Below are 15,700 nucleotides of genomic sequence, written 5' to 3'. Positions count from 1 at the left end.
CGTGTGTGGTGCACACAGCTGCAAACGCCTCCGGGCGGGCCTCCTGGAGGAAAAGCGTGCAGCCCCCCGCCGAGGGCTCGGGCACCCCTGACCGCAGGTCCTGGATGCAGGCAGCAAAGGGCTCTGGGATAACCGAGGACAGCGCGGACGTGGAGAGGAGTGACACGACCTCTGGCTGCCGGACGCCAAGGACAGCATCGGGGGGACGGAGCACTAAGGGAGGGCTAAGGCAGCAGAAGGGGAGGCCGGCGCCGCGCCGCCGCCCGGGCGACCGAGGCACGGCGCTGCCGGGCGCGGAGGTGAGACACGCGCCTGGAATGCCATCCTTGTGTTCTGTAAAGACCTGGAATCGGGCGACAGGACACGGAACGCCTACTACCTGAACCCTGGGGGACGGGAACACAAGAGTGTCACTGCTTTCTGTGCGTCGCCTTCACTTCCGCCGCACGACCCGCCTCACCTCACCTGGGGCCGGGCCCTGGTCCCCGCCGCCCATCCTCCCCTCCGGCACAGGGCAGTGTCCAGCGGTGAAGGGCAAGGCCTCTGGAACCAGCACGCCAGGGTTCGGGGCCCGGCTCCACCACTTGCTAGCTGCGGCGGCTGAACCAGGTTACCTGGCTTCCCTGTGCCTCCACGGTTTCCCTTTTCATCCATAAACGGTGCTGACGTCAAGTCCCTACCAGGTTTATTGCGCAACATAAATAGGTTAAGATCCGTAAGGCAGGCGGGGCAGAACCAGACACGGAGGCCATTCTGTAAACATTAGCTACAATTATTTACACATAAATCAAATGTCATTCCCCAGGTTGAAACCCTTCCTTGGCTTCATGCACTTCAAATAAAATGTGAATTCTTTACCCACTCTAACTGCCAGACACATCCCAGTTCCCTCTCTGCTCACACCACACAGGGCAGCTTTGGGCCCTCTGCTGGCCAGGCCCTGGACCCCTTCAGGCCACCCCTGAAAGAGTTTTCTCCCCAGGAGGCCGCCTGCCCCTACCCACCCACCCCACCGACCTGCTCCTGCCCCCAGCCCGCTCACCCCCAACCTCTCACCCCTCCTACACTTCCTTTCACACATCAGCATAATCTGCAAGGACTTGATACATCTGTTTACATTTTTCATCAGTCTCCCATCTAAACAAAAGTCTGAGGAATGCAGGAAATTCAGCTGCTTTATTCATCATATTCACCGTTTCGCACAGGACCGGGCATTGGCACAGACAGTATCGATGTCTGCTGAATAACTGTCCTAGCACTGTGAAGGCACCCATCGAGCCACTTTTGAAGCATTCATAAGAAAGCAGTTAATTTCTTATGCATAGGCTGAAAAACAAGTAATGTATTCCACAACTTTCTACATGCTATCCTGACATTTTAATATAGCAAAACTCTACAAGATATTGAAGCATTATGTGGTACACCTGAAACTAATGTAACATTGTATGGAAACAACTGTTTCCACTGCAAAATTTCTCTCAACAAAGGGTGTTTCCTTACCAGTGTACTATTTTTCTGTGAAACTGGTTTCCAGTTTGGGAAACAATGGAGATGGACAAGCCTTTTTTTGAACAGCAAAAACTAAAAAGGCACAGAGAGAGGTTTCAGTTTCCCTGCCTCCATCAGCCTCCCCACCAGGTAACCACTGTTAGGAGTTCCTCGTTGAGCCTTCCTGAGAATTTTCATGCAAGCACTTCCTTTCTGCCCCCTTTTTTGAAACGGAAATGGTAACAAACAATGCACATTTGCTTACACTTTGCTTTTATAACTTAGCAAAACGTTCGGAAGCCTCACATCTTCACTTGCCATCTGGGTACACAACCTGCAACACACGCTCAGGTTATTCCCTATCTTTTACTATTACAAGCCACACAGTGAATAATCCTGTATCTCACACATGTAAAAACACATGTTAAATTCCTGAACCCGCATTGCTGCCTCCAAGGATATGTGTGTGTGCATGCTCAGTGACCCCATGGACTGTAGCCCTCCAGGCTCCTCTGTCCATGGGATTATTCAGGCAAAAATACTGGAGTGGGTTGCCATTTCCTCCTCCAGGGGGTTTTCCCGACCCGGGGATTGAACCTGCATCTCCTGCACTGGCAGGCAGGTTCTTCACCACAGTGGTAAGCTGATGCATCTCTTTTGGGCCCACCCAGAGAAAACCTCTAAGGAGCTGAAGGAGAGGGAATTTAAAACAGGGGGTTGGTTACACGTGTGACAGAAAAGCCAAGGATCATACAGGAAATAGTGAGACGATGCAGAGATCAGCAAGAGGAACAAGCGGCCAGCATCTCTGCACTGGAGGGTCAGAGGAAGGATGGCTTTCCAGCTCAGGGGTCAATAGGCAGGAGCTGGAGCCAAAAGCAGACCAGCCGCTGGACACACGGCCGGAGGCAGAAGGAGGGGGCGGATGATAACCGGGCGCCTCCCTGGGCTCCCGCCATCGGGTCACCCACCGGCGCCTCCTACCGGCCAAACCGCGCCCGAGGAGATGAGCCCCACGGCGGGGCGCAGGCCAAGCGCAGGGTCCACACCCACCAAACCCTGGCCGGCGCTGCCCCCTTAAGAGCGGAACCCGATGGATACTCGGGCCCACAGATGGTTTCAGGTGTGGGGGTTATCGCTCGTCTGACAAGCGGAGTCCGGGATCTCAACCTGGTCTTAATTTATGTGAGTTTTGTTGAAGGAGGTGGAGCAGCTATTCACCTAAAGCGCAAATTTCACTCTTATGTACACCGGCTGCGGGGCGGGGTGGGCGTGGGGGGCTGGGAGAGGGAGAGGCAAGCCCAGGAAAGTTATTCACTTCATCTGCCACAGATGGTCCACGAAGGAAGTTCAATCAGACGGGTTCCCAAACTGAGCCTTAGGACGGTGGCAACCAGCCAGACGAGCCAGGCACCTTCCAAATACAGATGCGTCTCAAGAACTGGTCGAGAACTGAAAGGCAACAGGGCCCCCAAAGGAATCAAAAATACCTTAATGCACTCAACGCACGGTTATAAATAACAATGTGCTCCTGTCTTCCAGTACCCCCTACGTGTTCCTCCTTAGAAGGGCCTTCCAGCCATTCCTGCCACATCCTCTCTCCTTATCCTGCGTTTAAAGAACAAATAATGCCTTGAAGGAAAACTTCAATGATCCAAACAGCAAGCAGGAGTCTCCCGTGAAGTCTCCTAACTCGACCAAGATATTAGCAAAGAAGGTATTTTAAATCCTTTTCCCTCTGGCATGACTACTGTTTGAATAGATTATTTACCCTGTCTTGTAAACAAGCTGAAACTGACTTCCCCACATACAGTTCAAAGTTTTATACTACACTCAAAAAAACAGGCCAAAAAAAACTTACGTTTGCAAATGACTGGCACGAGAAATTATTCTCTTCCAAAGAGCTGAACTTCAGTTTTAAAAACAAGAATTTTAAAGCGAAGCAATTTTTTTTAGAAATCTAAATGGTGATTAAAAAAAACTAGCGAACTGTAAAGAGTTACGTTAACTTCAAAACCCCCATCAATACAATTAAATATAAGCACACCAAATTTATATAATAATCACTGTATAATGACTCTTCTTAAGATTTCCATTTACTCAAAAACATATTCATCCTAAGAATGCCGAACATATTTTAAAAGTGCCTTTCGTAAAGCAAGGAAGAAATATTTTATAAACTGCACCAATATGTGTTAATGCTATAGGGACATTTAGATAATAAGTATCACTGTTGACTGTTCCAGTGAAGTGAATCAAATGACACATACATTAAAAACAATCATAGCCCTTTTCCCACTGCAGGGTAAATTTTTAATAAGATTTTCCCCAAATTTGAAAGTAATATATACCATTCCATAAACTTGGAGAATAAAAACTGGGAAAATAAAACATCTGTATATCAGTTTTTACATTATTTAGACCATAATATATAAGACTGCTTATTTTTTACGCTTGTGAAATATTTCATCCAAAAATGTCCCATAATTTACTTCACCAATCTATTAGGCACCGCAATTTCCAATTCTGTATTATGAATAGTGTTAATGCAAGCCCCCTGTATGAGGTATTTTTCTGACATCTCAAGACTGTATCCCCAGAAAGAGCTATGTTAATAGCAAGTCTTGAGACTTTTGAGATGTAATACTATCCTCTGCTCTAGTCTTCAAGATCTAAACTGGCTTCCTATTTTACAAACATGTATACCTGCTGTGACCTTCAAGTTTTCTTCATTTCTTGATTCACAGAATCCAAAACACCTTCGAATGAAATTGCCAAGCCAGCATGCTCCCTGGACGCGAATGCCAAACGTTTAAGTATTATAGTGGATCAGTCTTCATTTTCGAAGGAGGAGCTGCTTGTCTGCCTGTACCGTTACCGCAGCTGTGACAGGCAGGAAGCAGGGCGTCCAGGGAGAATCCATCTCTTGGACGCTTTAGACAGCAGTCTGGCTGGAGGAGGGTGCGCACCTGGGCTCCTTCTTCCCACAGAACTTCCCATCATAAACAACATAGCCACTCGGTGCCACAGTGCTACCCCTAGCTTCAACTAGGAGAAGTGAACTCCGCAAATGCCAGGGCTCGGGCCAACTTCCCACCCTCCCAGTCCCACCGGCTGACTGCGAGGCAAACATCTCCCCCTGGAGCATCACTTAAATTCTAGAAAGCACCTTGATTAACTACTTCATCCGGAAGCGTTCAATACTGCTGATTCTTACAGGCAGCTGCTCCGGCAGCCTGTAATTAAGAATTTTTTTTTCTTTTCCCCAAACGCTCCCTTATTACAAGAGATTCTGATGATTCCGTCTGTCAGCATTTAGATCTTTAGCAAAAACACACACAGAGAGATCCTTAACTTCCAGTGTTCCTGTAAAAAAACAGGCGTATTAACCCTTTGTGTCCCAAGCCAACGACTCACTCCATCCATAGATATTATGCGGACGCCTTATTCGGTTTGAAAGGCGTAATTCGCAGCATGACACGGCAGGAATCTGTATTCCACTAAATAATTTACAGTCAACGTGAATCTTCCAGCAAGAGGTGACTGAGCGTCGGACGGACAGCCTGGTTCTCTCTGGTCCCACCTGCGGGCGGGCAGCAGTTCCCGACTCCGACCCTCGTCTCCTCTGACTTTTTACTTATTATTTTCGGCTGACTCCGTCACGTTCCCTTACTTTCTAACACGCGTGTGCCCTCGCTGCCCCCTCCTCACTTAAACGACCCCCGTGACCACTTGGGACCTAAAGCCAAGAAAACTGTCACGATGCTCAACCTTCTCTCCGCAGCCGCCCTTCCTGGACCCGGGGTATCCCCAATTCCAAACTTTGCCCTCCCGGTTTCCCGGGGTCCCCCCCTGGCAACCCGCACCACCTGGGGAAGACGCCAGGAGGGTGGTCACCGGCGGTTGGGCTCCGAGGGCGTGGACGCCCTTGGCGACAGGAGGCGGGGAAGGTCGCCCCCAAGGTCCCCCGCCCCGGGGAAAGCGACCCCCGAGTCCCGGCCCAGCCTCCTGGCGACCCCGGCCGTTCCGGACGCTCGCCCGGCCCCCGCGACGACCCCGCCGGCCCCCGCCTCGGGGGTCCCCGCACCCCCGCCTCGGGCTCCGGGGCCCGGCGCGCCGCGGGCCTCGGCGGTCGCCAGCCCGCAGCGCTGCTGCCCAGACGCTGTCTCCTCGGGCGGACCCGGACCCCCAGCCGCCGAGCCGGGAGCCGCCGTCCCCGCTCCCCGGCGGTCCGCGACCCCCACCCCCCCGGCCCGGCCCCAGGCCGCCGGGCGGGCCGGCCACACCTCCGACACTCACCGCCGCCGCCCTCGCCGCCGCCGCCGCCGCCGTCTTCGTCCATCTTGAGGCGGCTGCCGCAGCCGGCGAGCCCGGGGCCGGCGGGCGAGGAGCCGCGGGTGCGGAGCGCGCGGGCGGCCGGGCGGCTCCAGCAGCGCGCGGGCCGGGTCGCGGCCCGGGCCTCCTCCCGCGGGGCGGGGCGCTCAGCGCGCGGCGCCGCCGTCACGTGGCGCGCAGGCCCCGCCCCGGGCGCGGTGGGCGGGGCCCCGCCGGCCCCGCCTCGGGAGCGCGCGCGGCCCCGCCCGGAGCCCCGAGCGTCTGAGACGGCACCCTGGCGGGCAGGGGCCCGCAGCCTGTGGACCGACGTGGGGTCCGGAGAACAAAACCCGGCGGCAAGGGGCTTGGGGCGGTCCGGGGGCGGGGGTCCTCCTCGCACTTGCGCTCAGCGAAAAAGCTCGAGAAACGTATTTAAAAGTCAAGCCTTCTCCCTTCGTCCGGAGGCATTTCAGAGTCATTCCAGCTTTTCAGCCCTTTCTGGGGTGTCATGGAGGCCCTCCTTTCCTGGCGATGAGTGCGCTTTGACATTCATAAAGTGTAAAGCTTATGGATGAACGTTATCTTAAGGCTGGAACCGAATCCCCAGCCGGCACACCTGGGGCCCACCCTCAGAGGGGTCGGCCAGACACAGACGCTCCTGCGCTTTCGCGCCAGCCGCCCTGGGCAAGCTGCCAGCTGCCCTGGATTTACGATCCAGAAGGAGCTCTGAATTCAATTTCCCGTGGGCACAGCCAGGGTCCTCGGCACAGGCCTCCTGGGCAGCAGGCCTCCGTTGGCCCGTGCTCCGGACCTCCCTTCCCTTTCCACATCTTGCTTCCAGTAAGTTCTCTGCCTCCCCCCCCAGCCCCCACCACCACCACCATTGAATGTGACCCCTCCCAAGCTTTTCTGTTCAATTTGCTTGAACTAAATTGCATTACAGAAAAGGAAACATTGTAATGGAGGAGATAATTCATCTCTAATACAGTTTACTAGCAACTGTTTTATATCTACAGATGGCCCATTGAGTTGAAGGAACTTTCTGCTGTCATTTATCAAAACGGGCCGTTTTCACTTTCTTTGTTCGAGGTTGTGGGATGATCCCAAAGAATTCAATCTCCTAATAATCTCAAGTTATACAACCAGCATTTGGGTGCTGCTCAAGGCTCCCCACATAGTTCTGGGTGCAGATAAGACGTGTGGCAGCTTATGTGACGAAGGCACAGCAGAAAGGGGGTCTGGGCATCAGGCCTCAGCCCTCAGACTTGGCTTCCTGATCTTGTTCCTGTAGCCTTGGTTATCCTGGAGATAACAGCGTAGTTACTGAGAAAGAATGACTGTATACTTTGAACTTGATTATGTGACATGTGCAGCTTTGAACTCAATGATATTATCAATTTTAAACACTTTTCAATGTCAGTTCCGAATTCTTTAGATTTCTTAAGAGTGTGATCTGTAGTGCTTCTCCCAAGTTTGAGTCTGAAAATTGCTTCTCCAATCACCACCTAAGCTCATTGCCATCAGAATCAACCGTAGCCCCATTATTTGTAAGCAGAGAGTTAGATCAATATTATCCCCACAGCTTAGGCAGGGCCTCCATTTCCACAAAGCCTGCAAAAGGTGTTGGGAGAATAAAAGCTTAAGATGAAGTGAAGTGAAGTTGCTCAGTTGTGTCAGACTCTTTGCAACCCCATGGACTGTAGCCACGCTCCTCTGTCCATGGGATTTTCCAGGCAAGAGTACTGGAGTGGGTTGCCATTTCCTTCTCCAGAGGATCTTCCCAACCGAGGGATTGAATGTGGGTCTCCAGCATTGTAGGCAGATGCTTTACCATCTGAGCCACCAGGGAAGTCCTGAAGCTTAAGGTACACACCTTTATTTCTGCACTTGAATGGGGTAATTGGAAGATTTAAAAACCTGCAGTGTGCAAAGGAATGAATATCTAATTGAAAAATTAGAATTTTTTTTTTTAAAGGGAGCTGCTTTCCAGTGTCTCTTAAATCCCACCAAGATGTGCTATGCTATACTCAGTCACTAAGTCGTGTCCGACTCTTTGTGCACTATGGACTGTAGCCTGCTAGGCTCCACTGTCCATAGGATTCTCCAGGCAAGAATACTGGAGTGGGTTGCCATTTCCTCCTCCAAGAGATCTTCCTGACCCAGGGATCTAACCCGCTTCTCCTATGTCTCCTGCATTGCAGGTGGATTTTTTACCACTGAGCCACTGGGGAAGCCCCTCCCACCAAGGCAGCAGGCGTTTTAATCTGCTCACAGGCAGATTGCTCCTACAAAGGAAAATTAAGTATCCTAGTTATCCACTGAGATAGGCACTCACTTTATGCCCATCTATGTTACTTAGAGGTTGAAAGCTTTATATGTCAACCTGTAAGGAAAACAATTCATGTAGCAGACACCACTCCAAGGTAGCAAGTGTTAAACCCAAAACCTTGTTGCAATCTCATTCCATCAGACAATACATATTTAGGGACTTGCTTTGTTTCAAGCACTGCCCAGGTGCTGGGAATACCGTGATGAAAAGGATAGACTCCTTTTGTGCCTTCAAGGGCCTTCTGACCTAGGAGGAATGTAGCCATTAAGCAAATAATTACTCAAATAATTATTTAATTGAAAATGTGATGTCCTACTCTACTTATGGCATCATCATCTCAATGGACATGAGTCTGAGCAAACTCCGGGAGAGAGTGAAGGACAAGGAAGCCGGGCATGCTGCAGTCAGTGGGGTCGAAAAGAGTGGGACACAACTGAGCAACTGAACAACAACTGTATTTATAGACTTTCTCTTACTGTTTTCCTGTCTACTGGCTTTGCAGCCTTGAAACTCCTTCAGACCAAGACTGTAGTCTGTGTTTATTATGTCTCTGTGACCCACTGCAGGGCCTGGCCGTATCAGAGAAGGGGAGAAAGCAACAGCATTTGCTTGAATTGGACGTATCTGGTTTTGCTGCTGGACAACCATGGCAAGCAGAAGTGGGAGACATCTTGAAAACATGTTGAAACCCATTTATCAGCCTTTGACCATTGCAGAATGAGCTTAAGAAATCAAAAAAATGTGCACACATTCCAGAAAGGTCAGAGGACTTCTCCTTTCTATTCATCTCAGTCCTCCAAGAGAAAGTCTATGCAGTTGGACAGAAGGGTCCTCGCGCAGCACTGAGGTCACAATAGCCCAAACTCTGCCAAGGCCAGTTTCTTCACCCTCAGCCAGAAAGAGGCAGCCCACGCCGCCTGCACAAAGCAGTTCCCGTGTCCTCTGATAACCAGTCAGGAGATTCAGAGACAGCAGTGACCGTCAGCAGATGGAAACCTCAGCTAATCCCTTACATCTGCTCAGGGGTCTGGTCCAGCCTGGGGAAGTCTCACACAGTGGCCCGCTCACTGCCACATCACAATCATGAAAGGAAAACAGTGCTTTCAGAAGTCTGATTTCATCTAGGAAAGAAAATGTCTCATTGGAGTGGAGATGATTTTGTGCAGACTAGTGTTCTCCACTCTGCCCAGGCGAACAACAGGGGACCAAGTGTCAAGTCACACCCTCATTAAATTTTCAAAGACCCAGACATCACTTTCTTCACAGAGTCCATCTCCCTTTCCAATCATTCAGGGCAGTCTAACTTGGTCGTGTTCTCTTCCCCCTTGGAATCCACACAACTGACGAGTTCCATGGCCTCACGTTACCAAGGGCAGCTTAATTCCTTTCAGATTGATTAGTCACTTGCATTTTTGCAAGAACAAAGGCAGGTCAGATTTCTCAGTAATGTTAAACTTCGGGGGGAAAAAATAACTTGGCCACCATTTTGAGCTATTTCTTTGGAAGAAAGGCATTTCACTTACGCACTCGAGGCAATGTGGATATTGAGTTCTCAAACACAAAGTGTCTTCTGTAGTAATAAAAAGCTGTTTTATTTTTATCTCACTCTTCATTTTTATAGGATGTCCCTGAACTACTAAAAACAAAAACAAAATTTTTTTTTTCTAATTTAAAAATGTCCCCTTCAGAAGTTGGTCAGAGTCTGCTGTGTGCAGCTTAAACTCATTAGGAAAACCCATCCCCGGGTGCAGAGTGGACTGTCAGACAGGCAACTAAAAAGGAAAAAAATGTGAAAATGACAAACATCAGGACATGGGACATCTGTGATCCCTGTCCTCTGAATAGAAACCGCTCTTAGCCAGCAATTGAGTGGCAGAACAATACCCCTGACAGAGTATTCTGTGACCCAGAGAGCCTCACTGTGCCCGAGCTAGTGTGAGTCTGCAGTCTGACTTGTCGGGTGGCGAAAGCCAGCCACGAGTTCCCGTCGTTCACTGACTTTGCCCAGTAAGGTCACTAGGCCCCAGCCATGAGGCATCACAGCACGTCACCTCTGCTAAGTGAATATTTCAGGCTCTAAAGTCAGACGGCCCAGGCACTTCGTGTTCTTGGCTGTGTGACCTTGGGCAAATGACTTCACCTCTCCTAGCACCCTAGTTTCTGCGGCTGAAATGGAACCGACAATGACTCCGCCCCATACAGCTACTCTGAGAACTAGAGCTCGATGCTATCATACGCCACGAGTGTAGTGCACACAGTAAGCGCTCAATCGATGCTCATCCTTGTCACGCACAGAAAGCTTCTCTGCTCCCTCTTCCCCAAGCCCGCCAGGATGTAGGTGTCTGGATTGGGAGGCAAGGGTGGATCTCAGTAAGGGCTCCCCCCTTCACCACCACCTTCTAGCTGTTCTGCTTCCAAGTCTGTTCTCGGGAACACACCTTGCCACGCCACTCGCGGTCTGCTTGTGGACTGTCCCACACGTGACACCTCCTCAGTCGTGTAAAGAACTGGGGGGACGTCCCTGGAGGTAGAGTTGAGACTCGGCACTCCCGCTGCAGGTGACACTGACCCCTGGTCTGCATGTGCCACGCAGCACAGCTGCCCCTCCAAATCTACAAAAAGCCTACAGCCACCATCGTACTTATTTTTGAAAGACTGACAGATTTTCCCCTGAGATTGGGAACAAAGCCAGGACTTCACTCTCAGCACCGCCGCTCCTCAGAGTCCTAGAAGTTCGAGCCGGAACGAACTTGCAAGAAACGCAAGAAAAGGCACACAAGTGCCAAAGGAAAACACAAAAGCGCTCCTATTTACAGATGATGTGCTTGTCTACACAGAAACTTCCAAGGGACCCGTTTAAAAAGTCTCCTGGGACTTAGACGTGAATTCAGTAAGGTCACAGGATGTAACAGCCGCGTTTAAAAACCAGCTGTATTTCTGTATACTGGCACCCAGCACGTGCAGGTTCCCTCAGAGCACTGCCCCCGGAGAACCCCTGCTACCTCTAATTGCTCCCCGAAGGCCCCAGCTGCTCGGCGGTTACCTGGGGCTGGGTGGTGCTGCCTGGGGCATGAAGGAGCCCCAGAAGTTTAACCTAAAAAAACAAAACAAACAAAAAGAAAGCCGATGAAATGTAGTTGTACTTAAAAGGAGGGACTCTGGCTTTGAATCTGTGTTTCTGTGTATCAGGTTTGTGTGTTTGGAATTCGAGGATCCTTGCCACCATTTACAGTTTTTGTTCATGTACCGAGCTGAATCGTGTCCCCCCCTCCCGAAATTCACATCCACCCAGGACCTCAGAATATGACCTTATTTGGAAGTAGGGTCTGTGCAGATGTAGTCAGTTAAGAGGAAGCCATACTGAATTAGGGTGGGCCATAAATCCAGGGACTGGTGTCCTTATGCGAGGAGAGGACGCACTCGGGGGAGATGGCCATGTGACGGAGGCGAAGCCTGGAGGGAAGCAGCTAGCATCTAAGGAAAACCAGGGACTGCTGGGGACCACCCACAGCCAGGAGAGGGGCTCCGGTCGGCCCTACTGACACCTGGACTTCAGACATCTGGCCTCCAGGACTGGAAGAGATTCATTTCTGTTTGTTTAATTTTTAAAGAATTTTTGGTCGAGATGAGTGGCACGCTGGATCTTATTTCCCCGACCAGGGATTGAACTTACACCCCGTGCATTGGAAGCGGGAAGTCATAACCACCAGGGAAGCCCCACATTTCTGTTGATTTTAAGCACCCAGCTGGTGACCGTTTGTCACTAGGAAACAAATACGGTCAGATTCTGCCTTTCTGATTGATGATCTAGAGTAAGTAGCCTCTTGCTAAAGATGCCTTAGGGGTTGGGGGAATGGTGGGGAGGGGGTCCCCGGCCAATCAGTGTGACTTCCTCACCAGGAGAGTGGATCCCAGATTCTATTTGGGAATTAAAGAAGTGTCTCCTTTGCCAGAAGAAATAGGGCACACCCTGAAGCACGCAGCATTTTTCTGTGTGCAAAGGAAGAGTTGGAAACGCCGCAAACAAAATCACATTCTTGCTCAGCCCCATGAATGCACTGCCCCGGGCGCACTCACCCGGCGCCTGCTTGCTCAGCAGAAGGCCGCGAGGGTCAGCTGGCTGGGAGCTTAGTCACAGCTTTTGGAACCCTCCTCCACAGCTTCCGAGTTCAAAGGAGAGGAGGAGGAGGCTCCTGGACCAGCCCAGCGAGACACCCTACCGGTATGGGTGAGTCAGGCTGTGATGCTGTCCTCATTTCTTCAAAGGTTTTCAAGCTGTCTCGCCTTCTCCTGAGTGGAGGCAAATTTCCTCCTAGGTCTCTGCCCTGGTCTTCACCTTTCCGCCTCCTTTTAATTCTCCAGACTTCCCTGGTGGCTCAGATGGTAAAGAATCCGCCTGCAGTGCAGGAGACCTGGGTTCGATCCCTGGGTCGTAAACATCCTCTGGAGAAGAGAATGGCAACCCACTCCAGTATTCTTGCTGGAGAATCCCATGGACAGAGGAGCCCGGTGGGCTACAGTCCACAGGGTACTAAAGAGTCGGGCACGACTGAGCGACTATCACTTTCACTTTCAGGACTAGAACAGGCAAGAGTGGTGCGTGGCTTTCCCCCGCAGCTCCACTGACAACAGCATGGTCAGTCTCGGCAGCATCCCCAGCATCACCCCGTATCCATCGTGGAATAAGCATAACATTCTGATAACGATTTCTAAGCACCTGCTGTGTGCCAACCTCTGTACGAAGGCCCCTCCTAGCTGCCCTCCAGGGAGGTATTGTCAGGCCCCTCCAGAGGCCAGGAAGCTGAGTCCCAGTGACGTAAATTAAAAGTGTGGCTGGGACTTCCCTGGTGGCCCAGCGTTTAAGACTGCGCTTCCACTGCAGGGAGCAGGTGTTCCATCCCTGGTCAGGGAACTGAGATCCGGCATGCCGTGCGGTGCGTCCAATAAAAAAGGAAAGAAAAAATAAAATAAAAATGTGTAAATAAATAAACTCTGTGCCTAACGCCGCCCAAGTAGAAAGCGGAGGCCCTGCCGATCATCTTGCCTCCACCGCCCTGACTCTTTTAAGACACCGTCCAGCCTCTGAAACACAGAAGAAGGCAAACATTCCAGTTACCCCTGGAGTAGCACACGTCTGGGGAGTGTCCAGCCTTCTGCCTGGACATGACAGATGTCCTCATCTGCACCCTTCCTTCTTTAAGTTCCTACCACGTGGCATGGACATCCATCAAGAGGCCCGGCTTCACACGTAGGGCTGAACTTTCAAACAACTGGCCAGAGGGTTCGGGTTGGGGAGTAAGTTCTCAGGGAGTACGAGGGCTCCTTTAGGGGGAGGCACGTACTTTGGAACTAGATGGAGGGGGTGGTGGCATGACGTTGTGACGGTGCTGAATGCTGCTGAGTTGCGCACTTTAGAATGGCCAACGTGGGGACTTCCCTCACGGCCAGTGGTTAGGACTCCAAGCTTCCAGAGCAGTGGGGTGCGGGGTCGCTCCCTGGTCCGGAAACGAAGATCCCACATGTTTCAAGGTCCGGGCAAAATTTTAAATTTTTTAAAAAATAGATAGCTAATGGGAAGCTACAGTATAGCGAAGGGAGCTCAGCTCGGTGCCCCAAGACCATCTAGAGGTCCGGGAGGGAGGCCAGGGAGGGAGGGGATGTTTGTATGCGTAGAGTGGATTCACGCCCGTTACATGGCAGAAACTAACACAGCACTGTAAGCAATTATACTTCAATTAAACAAATAAATCATCCAGCTCTAAAAATAAGTAGGGTAATTAATTAATTAGTTTAATTAAATGGTTTATTTTTAGGTAATAAACAAGGACCTACTGTGTAGCCCAGGGACCTCTACTCAATACTCTGTTACAACCTATATGGGAAAGACTCTGAAAAAGAGTAGCTATATGTACATACTATATATATATAAAACCTAGACAGCATACTAGAAAGCAGAGACACTACTTTGCCAACAAAGGTCTAGTCAAAGCTATGGTTTTTCCAGTGGTCATGTATGGATGTGAGAGTTGGACTGTAAAGAAAGCTGAGCGCCAAAGAATTGATGCTTTTGAACTGTGGTGTTGAGGAAGACTCTTGAGAGTCCCTTGGACTGCAAGGAGATTAAAGCAGTCGATCCTAAGGAAGTCCTGAATATTCAGTGGAAGGACTGATGCAGAAGCTGAAACTCCAATACTTTGGCCACCTGATGAGAAGAACTGATTCACTGGAAAAGACCCTGATGCTGGGAAAGATTGAAGGCAGGAGGAGAAGGGGACGACAGAGGATAAGATGGTTGCATGGCATCACCAATGTGATGGATATGAGTTTGAGGAAGCTCCAGGAGTTGGTGAAGGACAGGGAGGCCTGGCGTGCTGCAGTCCACGGGGTCGCAGAGTCGGGCACGACCGGATGACTGACCTGAACTGAACTGATATGTACATATGTAACTGACCACTGTGCTGTACACCTGAAACTAACACAATGTTGTAAATCAACTATACTCAAACATAAAATAAAAATTTAAATATATAGGGACTTCCCAGGTGGCTCCGTGGTGATGGATCCACCTGCCAATGCAGGAGACTCGGGTTCGACCTCTGGGTCAGGAAGATCCCCTGGAGAAAGAAATGGAAACCCACTCCAGTATTCTTGCCTTGGAAACCCCATGGAATGGAGGAGCCTGGCGGGCTATAGTCCGTGGGGTTGCAGAAAGTCAGGCACGACTTAACGACTAAACACGCACGCACACATATGAAAATAAAACGGTTGATTTTATGTGTGTTGAATTTCGCCTTAATATAATAAATTAAAAGGGTTTGGGGAACAAAGACGAAGCAGCCCCACAGCTGATGACTCTATGTGGTCACATCCTAAAAGCCCATCACATGTCTTTGCTGGATCCGCAATCAGGCAGCAGCTGACTCCCCAGGAGAGCTCTGGTGTTGGCGGGTCGCCTGGTGAACCACACCAGGGCACAGTTCCCTGGCACTGTCCTCCCCTCCCATGTCGGCGTCTCCACCTGTCACACACCCTGGTCACACTCCAGTTGAAGTAGGACAGGATATCTAGGGACTTGAAAGGAGGGTTAGCTGAGAGGTGACTCGAGATGGAATCTCCAACACCTGATCCTTCAAGGTCATGAGCTCCCCTCCGGTGGCGCTTCTAGAAAACCGATGACACACAGAACTACCTGCCCATGTCGCTGGCACCCTCCCCAGGGAGCATGACGAGATAGCTGCCTAATTGCTGGGTGGCCTCTGATGGCTGGGACCCTCTGAGACATGTCACCCGGCAGGTTCTCCAAGAGAGGCTGCAAGAGGTCTCTCTTAAAAAACACACACACACACACAACAATGGCTAAAGGTGGAAACAGCCCAAGTATCCATCAGCCATCAATGCAGGACGAGTAAATGATGAAACATTGCTCAGCCGTGTGAAGCATTGACACACGCTACAATGTGGATGGACCCTGAAAACATGACGTCCTGCGAAAGAAGCCAGACGCAAAAGACCGCGTGCTGCAGGAGCCCGTGTACGTGAAATATCTCGAGTAAGTCAATACATAGACAC

This window comes from Capricornis sumatraensis, chromosome 3, assembly GCF_032405125.1.
Source record: "Capricornis sumatraensis isolate serow.1 chromosome 3, serow.2, whole genome shotgun sequence".
Classification (NCBI taxonomy): Eukaryota; Metazoa; Chordata; class Mammalia; order Artiodactyla; family Bovidae; genus Capricornis; species Capricornis sumatraensis.
Note: the sequence above shows the minus strand (reverse complement) of the source record.